Here is a 9,296-nt window from a genome sequence, read left to right as displayed (position 1 = left end):
TCTATAATGTGATGGGAGATAACTGAGATCTATAATGTGTTGGGAGAGAACTGAGATCTATAATGTGTTGGGAGAGAACTGAGATCTATAATGTGTTGGGAGATAACTGAGATCTATAATGTGTTGGGAGATAACTGAGATCTATAATGTGTTGGGAGATAACTGAGATCTATAATGTGTTGGGAGAGAACTGAGATCTATAATGTGATGGGAGATAACGGAGATCTATAATGTGTTGGGAGAGAGATCTGTAATGTGTTGGGAGATAACTGAGATATATAATGTGTTGGGAGAGAGATCTGTAATGTGTTGGGAGATGACAGATATATAATGTGTTGGGAGAGAGATCTGTAATGTGTTGGGAGATAACTGAGATATATAATGTGTTGGGAGAGAGATCTGTAATGTGTTGGGAGATGACAGATATATAATGTGTTGGGAGATAACTGAGATCTGTAATGTGATGGGAGATAACTGAGATCTATAATGTGATGGTAGAGAGATCTGTAATGTGTTGGGAGATAACTGAGATCTATAATGTGATGGGAGATAACTGAGATCTATAGTGTGATGGGAGAGAGATCTGTAATGTGATGGGAGATAACTGAGATCTATAATGTGTTGGGAGAGAGATCTGTAATGTGTTGGGAGATGACAGATCTATAATGTGATGGGAGATAACTGAGATCTATAATGTGCTGGGAGAGAGATCTGTAATGTGATGGGAGATAACTGAGATCTATAATGTGTTGGGAGAGAGATCTGTAATGTGTTGGGAGATAACTGAGATCTATAATGTGCTGGGAGAGAGATCTGTAATGTGATGGGAGATAACTGAGATCTATAATGTGCTGGGAGAGAGATCTATAATGTGTTGGGAGATAACTGAGATCTATAATGTGATGGGAGAGAGATCTGTAATGTGTTGGGAGATAACTGAGATCTATAATGTGTTGGGAGATAACTGAGATCTATAATGTGATGGGAGATAACTGAGATCTATAATGTGATGGGAGAGAGATCTGTAATGTGTTGGGAGATAACTGAGATCTATAATGTGTTGGGAGATAACTGAGATCTATAATGTGTTGGGAGATACCTGAGATCTATAATGTGTTGGGAGATAACTGAGATCTATAATGTGTTGGGAGATAACTGAGATCTATAATGTGGCGGGAGATACCTGAGATCTATAATGTGGCGGGAGATAACTGAGATCTATAATGTGTTGGGAGATACCTGAGATCTATAATGTGTTGGGAGATAACTGAGATCTATAATGTGTTGGGAGATAACTGAGATCTATAATGTGTTGGGAGATACCTGAGATCTATAATGTGTTGGGAGATAACTGAGATCTATAATGTGTTGGGAGATAACTGAGATCTATAATGTGTTGGGAGATAACTGAGATCTATAATGTGGCGGGAGATACCTGAGATCTATAATGTGTTGGGAGATAACTGAGATCTACAACACTTATCAATATTCCTTTCTACACATATATATATCTGTATCTGTATGTGTTGTGTCCATCTCAGTATATCGCAGATGATATGAACTTTTCCTTATATCTATAGTAAGTTTTATTACACATTTTACAGATGGCTTTATTTACACACCTACCTCTCCAGCCCCCCTTCTCTCAATCCATATTGTTGTTGATTTTATTATTATTATTATTATTATTATCATATTGTGAAACTATTCCATTGAAGGAATTCATGTTATTTTAATGCAAAAAAAAAGGCTATAATTTGCAAGCAGAAAAGGGTGAGGTTTATCTCCGTACTCGATAACTGTATGCAAAAGCTCTCTGATATCTCACCCTTTATGACCAAATACACACCGTGTTAAACCCACTATGCCACCAGGAATGACCTTCTGAAGAAAATTAGCTTAGAATCAACAATGTGATGATCATTATGAATTAATGTCAAATCAAGTGTATTGCAACACAATTTATGTCTTGATTATTATTATGTTTTAGCTCAAAATAGTGGAGAAACGTAGCTAACAAAAAAACATACTTGAATCTATTCAGTAAATCAAATTAATAAAATGCATTACTGTAGTAGTCGGAAAAGCGACACGATTTTTAGAATTTCAACTTTGTTATCAGAATGACTTGTTTCACCACAGTGGCGATAGTAATGACCTGGTCATACTATCATTACATCCATGTCCTAATGAGCAGGTCTGATTTACTCTAGCCTAGAGGTCAGATAGCTGAATCCTAGCCCCTAGGCCTAGGGGATAGGGTTAGGGGTTAAGGATAGGGGTTAGGGCTAGGGGATAGGGCTAGGGGATAGGACTAGGGAAAGGGCTAGGGGATAGGGTTAGGGGATAGGGGTTAGGGCTAGGGGATATGGTTAGGGGATAGGGGTTAGGGCTAGGGGATATGGTTAGGGGATAGGGCTAGGGGATAGGGTTAGGGAATAGGGTTAGGGGATACGGATAGGGGTTAGGGCTAGGGGATAGGGGATATGGATCGGGGATAGGGCTAGGGGATAGGACTAGGGGATAGGGCTAGGGGATAGGACTAGAAGATAGGGGTTAAGGCTAGGGGATATGGATAGGGGATAGGGAAAGGGCTAAGGATAGGGGATAGGGCTAGGGGATATGACTAGTGGACAGGGCTAGGGGATAGGGCTAGGGGATAGGACTAGGGAAAGGGCTAGGGGATAGGGGTTAGGAATAGTAGACCGAGGACCCCCCGCCATGATCAGAGATCAGAGACTATATCCCCAATGGCACCTTATTCCCTATATAGTGCACTACTTTAGACCAGAGCCCTATAGAACCCTATTCCCTATATAGTGCACTACTTTAGACCAGGGCCCTATAGAACTCTATTCCCTATATAGTGCACTACTTTAGACCAGAGCCCTATAGAACCCTATTCCCTATATAGTGCACTACTTTAGACCAGAGCCTTATAGAACCATATTCCCTATATAGTGCACTACTTTTGAGCAGTGGTGCACTATAAAGGGTGCCATTTGGAAGGCAGACAGACAGAACAGACAACAGGCCTATCGTCTTAGCTTTAAGTTATTTCATTCATGTTGTTTATTCTTCAAACATTCCAACTGCCTACTCATCTCGTATGATAATATCATTGTTATTACAAATGCTTGTTATTGTTGTCTTTTTGTTATTGTTGTTTTGTTATTGTTTACCTTTTTGTTCTATGATTTTCCTTGTCTTTACGGCTTTAATCTTGAACATGTTGAACAATGAAGTAATTTTCATTTTTTTTGATCAGCTGTGAATTTGTACTGACTGCGTCGATCTGGTCGATTTGGTTGTGTGTGTGTGTGTGTGTGTGTGTGTGTGTGTGTGTGTGTGTGTGTGTGTGTGTGTGTGTGTGTGTGTGTGTGTGTGTGTGTGTGTGTGTGTGTGTGTGTGTGTGTGTGTGTGAAGTAATCCTGTAGTTAGTAATGACGTAGTCATAGGTTAGTTAGTTAGTTAGTTAGTGTGACACCTCGTCAGTCCCACTCTCCTTTCTCTTCTTCTGTCTATCACACGCCTCCGTCATGTGTTCGTCTGCGTCACGTGTATCTCAGGGGGGCGAGGAGGACTGATCTATCTTAACACCAAAAATACAATTAGAAAAGCACAAATAAAGATTAGTCACAATATCACTGAGAGAACCTTCCTGTCACTGAAGCACTAGGCGACACAGTCAATGGGGTTCCCCTGAGAGAACCTTCCTGTCACTGACACAGTCAATGGGGTTCCCCTGAGAGAACCTTCCTGTCACTGACACAGTCAATGGGGTTCCCCTGAGAGAACCTTCCTGTCACTGACACAGTCAATGGGGTTCCCCTGAGAGAACCTTCCTGTCACTGACACAGTCAATGGGGTTCCCCTGAGAGAACCTTCCTGTCACTGACACAGTCAATGGGGTTCCTCTGAGAGAACCTTTTCTGTCACTGACACAGTCAATGGGGTTCCCCTGAGAGAACCTTCCTATCACTGACACAGTCAATGGGGTTCCCCTGAGAGAACCTTCCTGCCACTGAAACACTAGACAACACAGTCAATGGGGTTCCCCTGAGAGAACCTTCCTGCCACTGAAACACTAGACAACACAGTCAATGGGGTTCCCCTGAAAGAACCTTCCTGTCACTGAAACACTAGACAACACAGTCAATGGGGTTCCCCTGAAAGAACCTCGCTGTTGGAACAGTAGAATTGGAATGAGAACGCCTTGTTCTAAGAGGATCACATCGTTCTATAGCTACCATGTCCCTGTACTGTATACCATCTAGCTACATAGTCTAAAGACCATGTCCCTGTACTGTATACCATCTTGCTACATAGTCTAAAGACCATGTCCCTGTACTGTATACCATCTAGCTACATAGTCTAAAGACCATGTCCCTCTACTGTATACCATCTAGCTACATAGTCTAAAGACCATGTCCTTGTACTGTATACCATCTTGCTACATAGTCTAAAGACCATGTTGAATCCGAGAATGTGACTGAAATAAATATTATGACATATATTGATTATAGTGATATATTTTAGCCGCCCGAGAAAACGTCTGTAAATGAACACAACAACAACGACAGAATATATGCTAACCAGCCAGTCAAAACATAGGAACCAGAAATACACAGCAGTTAAGACATTAGTTAGTCATCACACCTGGACACCTGCTTCTGAAATGGCACCCTATACCCTATGAAGTGCACTACATAGAGATTAGGGTGCCATTCTGGTCAAAACTAGTGCACTACATAGGGATTAGGGTGCCATACTGGTCAAAACTAGTGCACTACATAGGGATTAGGGTGCCATACTGGTCAAAACTAGTGCACTACATAGGGATTAGGGTGCCATACTGGTCAAAACTAGTGCACTACATAGGGATTAGGGTGCCATACTGGTCAAAACTAGTGCACTACATAGGGATTAGGGTGCCATTCTGGTCAAAACTAGTGCACTACATAGGGATTAGGGTGCCATACAAGGTGCCATACTGGTCAAAACTAGTGCACTACATAGGGATTAGGGTGCCATACTGGTCAAAACTAGTGCACTACATAGGGATTAGGGTGCCATACTGGTCAAAACTAGTGCACTACATAGGGATTAGGGTGCCATACTGGTCAAAACTAGTGCACTACATAGGGATTAGGCTGCCATACTGGTCAAAACTAGTGCACTACATAGGGATTAGGGTGCCATACTGGTCAAAACTAGTGCACTACATAGGGATTAGGGTGCCATACTGGTCAAAACTAGTGCACTACATAGGGATTAGGGTGCCATTTTGAAAACAGTCTATGTAACAACAACACACCATGTGTTTATCAGTAGGCATCTCTATAGGGACCTGTGCTCTCTCTATTCCCATGTGTTTATCAGTAGGCATCTCTATAGGGACCTGTGCTCTCTCTATTCCTCCAAGAGGAACTGCTGATTTTTAAGATACCACTCCAGCCTGATCCCAGATCTGTTTCTGCTCTCTGGACAACTCCATTGATGTCATTGTTATGGCAATTCCATAGGAGTTGTCAAGAGAGCGGAAACAGGCACCCAGGCTAAACAGACAGGCACCCAGGCTAAACAGACTGGCACCCAGGCTAAACAGACTGGCACCCAGGCTAAACAGACTGGCACCCAGGCTAAACTGACTGGTACCCAGGCTAAACAGACTGGCACCCAGGCTAAACTGACTGGCACCCAGGCTAAACAGACTGGCACCCAGGCTAAACAGACTGGCACCCAGGCTAAACTGACTGGCACCCAGGCTAAACTGACTGGCACCCAGGCTAAACAGACTGGCACCCAGGCTAAACAGACTGGCACCCAGGCTAAACACACCTTCCACTCTCTCCTTCTACAACGTATCTCTCTCCATCCACCACGTGGAGGCTGATACAATGAGGATGACTAACTTGTGTGACGTGAATTATGAAATGTATGAAATTACAATTGTCTGCACACATGACATGTAAATTACTATGTTAAGAAAGCGTCTGCTAAATGTCATATATTATTGTCTTAGTCATTGTTTTCAAGGAGATGTTGTATTTCCTGTTTCCTTCACCATGTACTGTTCTAATAAAGTCACATGACTGTCCTTATTCGCCTGGTATGTCTGTTCTATTCATTAAACCTTTTTGTTTGTTTTGTCTTAAGAGTCTTTAGGTCTTTTTTTAAAAGAAATCTCCCTCCCCCCAAAAAAATATTACTATTTTACAAACACTTCTTTTTTTTATACTACCACTGACTTAGCTGATAACTCTAACTAGTATGTAGAGGGAAAACAGGCCGACTTACTAAGATTGTGATATGTTCAGTGGTGACCCGTGTTTCAGGCCCGTGTTCAGACCCGTGTTTCAGGCCCGTGTTTCAGGCCCGTGTTTCAGGCCCGTGTTCAGGCCCGTGTTTCAGGCCCGTGTTTCAGGCCCGTGTTTCAGACCCGTGTTCAGGCCCGTGTTTCAGACCCGTGTTCAGGCCCGTGTTTCAGACCCGTGTTTCAGACCCGTGTTTCAGGCCCGTGTTCAGACCCGTGTTTCAGACCCGTGTTCAGGCCCGTGTTTCAGACCCGTGTTCAGGCCCGTGTTTCAGACCCGTGTTTCAGACCCGTGTTCAGACCCGTGTTCAGGCCCGTGTTTCAGACCCGTGTTCAGACCCGTGTTCAGACCCGTGTTCAGGCCCGTGTTTCAGACCCGTGTTTCAGGGCAGAGCCCTGTTTTGAGAACCACCTGTTTTACATTTTTTGTTGTTTTTCTGATTTGCATGTTATTTTTGGCATTAATACGTGTCACATATCAGTTTGCAAACAATGTAAAATCATTGATTTAATAAAGCTGAACACAAATATTGTCTCTTTTTTTGTTGTCTTGAGTAAGGCAGCTCCAAAATGCAGGTGTTTCAGCCTAGCTCAGTGCTTTCTGTGGTAGGCGGGGCAGCCAACCGAAAATACGGAGCGTAGGGGTTGGTAATGTTCTCTAGTTACGCCGTGATTGGCTCAGTGTTCTGTCTCTCGTGGGGACACTACACTACTTCACTGCAAAATCTACGGGGAGAGCTCGAAAATTAAATAGAGGTGCCCATCCAAGAAGTCTCAAGGTCATTGGCCACAGATAAAATGAAGTCAAAACACGTAATATGTACGTACAGCAGCTTTGATTGGACTGATCATGTCAACATCATACTTTTCAAAGTCTTAGCTAGCAAACTAGGCTAGCAGTCATCATGAATCAAGTTGACAATCTACTGGCAAATCCTTTTTAATCCTTGTCATATGAAGAGAAATTATGAAGATAAATTATAGATAAAATGTATCGGTGCTCATCGGCCATTGGACATCAACATTACACAACAAGTTGTAAATCTCAAATTCAACAATGACTGGTTTGGAAGGAATCAGTGGTTAACTGCAAGTGGTGCAAAGCAATCACTAGCCTGCTATTCAGTGGAGTGGATGTGCGGTCCAAATCTGGGTTTAAGGGTCTCTTTTCCAAGCTTAAAAGGATAAACATTCAACATTGGACATGCTGTCAATCCAGCATGATTTATGGCGTGTTAAAAACAACTGGAAACTCTGAACTGGGAAATCTTAGACTTCAGTGAGTTCAAATCAACTGGGAAGTTGTGGGAGCTCCTTTCTGGGAAATAGGTTTTGAGCGGTCATCCAACTCGGAATTCCATGTGAGGAACTCGGTCCTCTTTCTAGAGCTCCGACCTGAAGATCACGAATGTCATGATTCGACCTTGTTTTTTTCAGAGTTCCCAGTTGTCTTGAAAGCACCATAAATCTGGAGAATGACAGACTTTGATGACAAAGTTTGATGACAAAATTTGTCCACGAAGGACCACCACGCCACCTTCCTGTTCAAGTGAGCACAGCACAACAAGGTGAGTTCAAAAATGTATTTTATGCTGCTGCATAAATGATGTAATATGCCAGGGAGATATGTATACTGTAGCTAAGAAAGTAATACTTAGTATATGTTGTGTAGTAAGCTGTTAGTAGCCCATGTGCCTCACCATAATAATTTGGTCCCTTTTCCCCTCATAATTTCAAATACTGTTCTGATTTGGTGATGCACATGTAGCCTATAGCCTGTTTTAGAGAAATGTAATCATCGAATATTGTAAGAGCTTTTATTGTCTGCTTATATGCCCCCTTTATTTATCCTACGGTTCTGACTTGGTGTACAGGGAGAATACTGTAAGAACTGCCCATGTTCTGAATTCTGTCGCTGTACATTTCAAAAGTGCTGAACAAATTATTGTTATGACTACGTCCATCCACTCGTCGTCTCCTTATGCCATAGTTTGTACATCTCAGTTGTCAGTAGAAACCACATTTGTTTAAGCAAGTCAGCCATATCAGCTATGTTTTTTAAAAGGCAGTAAATGAGGCTGAATGAACTGTTTCGATGCCAGACAAGGCTCCGCTGATAACCAGGTGTAGCGGTGGTAAGGTGTTGGGACTCTGCTGATGGGACTCTGCTGTTGGGACAGCTTTATGTAAGCCCTAACAGTGTGTGGGCACCATTTGTCACTGTTATAGTCCAATTTATATATTGTTTAGTATTGTGTTGTGTAGCGACTTTGCTGGCATGCATTAAAAAACAAATTGGGGGAGTTTGCCCCACTAAGATTTACATGCTAAAATCGCCACTGGATATGTTGTTGCCTCACCTAGCTATCTTAAGATGAATACTGTAAGTCTCTCTGGATAAGAGCGTCTGCTAAATGACCAAACATGTAAATGTAAAATGTTGTCTCACTTCCGCAGGAAAGAAATCATTCAAGATAGCAGGTGTTGATGTGCTGTGTTGTTTGTTGTGGAAGAGAGATTCTCTGCTTTCATTCAAGATGAGTCTATTGGCAATAGTAATAAAAACACATCAATGAAACCGTATAAATGTTTTGATGCCAACTCTAATGACCGTTCCTGCTTCCTTGCCCTGGAGTCGTGCAGGACCTCTATAGAGGGCAGGTGGCAGCCGGAGTCTGCAGTTTGTCCTCGCAGCAGGCAGACACAGATCCAACGATGGTGATGGAAGAGGTGAGGATGGACTCAAGGCTGGATGAGTAAAACCAGATCAGGATTGACTGGGAGATTTGACGTTTTTTTCAGCTGGACATGTTCAGCTGGGAGAGTTTGTCTTTTAGCATTTCTGGAATGATCAAATAAAATCAAATGTATTTATAAAGCCCTTCTTACATCAGCTGATATCTCAAAGTGCTGTACAGAAACCCAGCCTAAAACCCCAAACAGCAAGCAATGCAGGTGTAGAAGCACGGTGGCTAGGAAA

At 42.4% G+C, this 9,296-nt stretch overlaps 2 long non-coding RNA genes across 2 annotated transcripts; one reads left to right on the top strand and one right to left on the bottom strand.

Annotated features, from left to right (window-relative positions):
- Positions 1–3,303: 3,303 nt before the first annotated feature.
- LOC139584152 (uncharacterized) lies at positions 3,304–4,076 on the bottom strand. The gene is made up of 2 exons (XR_011676722.1): positions 3,972–4,076; positions 3,304–3,927 (listed from the first exon to the last, which is right to left on the bottom strand). It is a non-coding gene; the product is annotated as an uncharacterized lncRNA (long non-coding RNA).
- A 151-nt stretch (positions 4,077–4,227) lies between these two features.
- LOC139584151 (uncharacterized) lies at positions 4,228–6,851 on the top strand. Its single transcript, XR_011676721.1, has 2 exons — positions 4,228–6,338; positions 6,704–6,851. It is a non-coding gene; the product is annotated as an uncharacterized lncRNA (long non-coding RNA).
- The last annotated feature ends 2,445 nt before the right edge of the window (positions 6,852–9,296 follow it).

This window comes from Salvelinus alpinus, chromosome 9 (assembly GCF_045679555.1).
Source record: "Salvelinus alpinus chromosome 9, SLU_Salpinus.1, whole genome shotgun sequence".
In the NCBI taxonomy this organism is placed as follows: Eukaryota; Metazoa; Chordata; class Actinopteri; order Salmoniformes; family Salmonidae; genus Salvelinus; species Salvelinus alpinus.
Note: the sequence above shows the minus strand (reverse complement) of the source record. Positions and strands in the feature narration are given on the sequence as shown.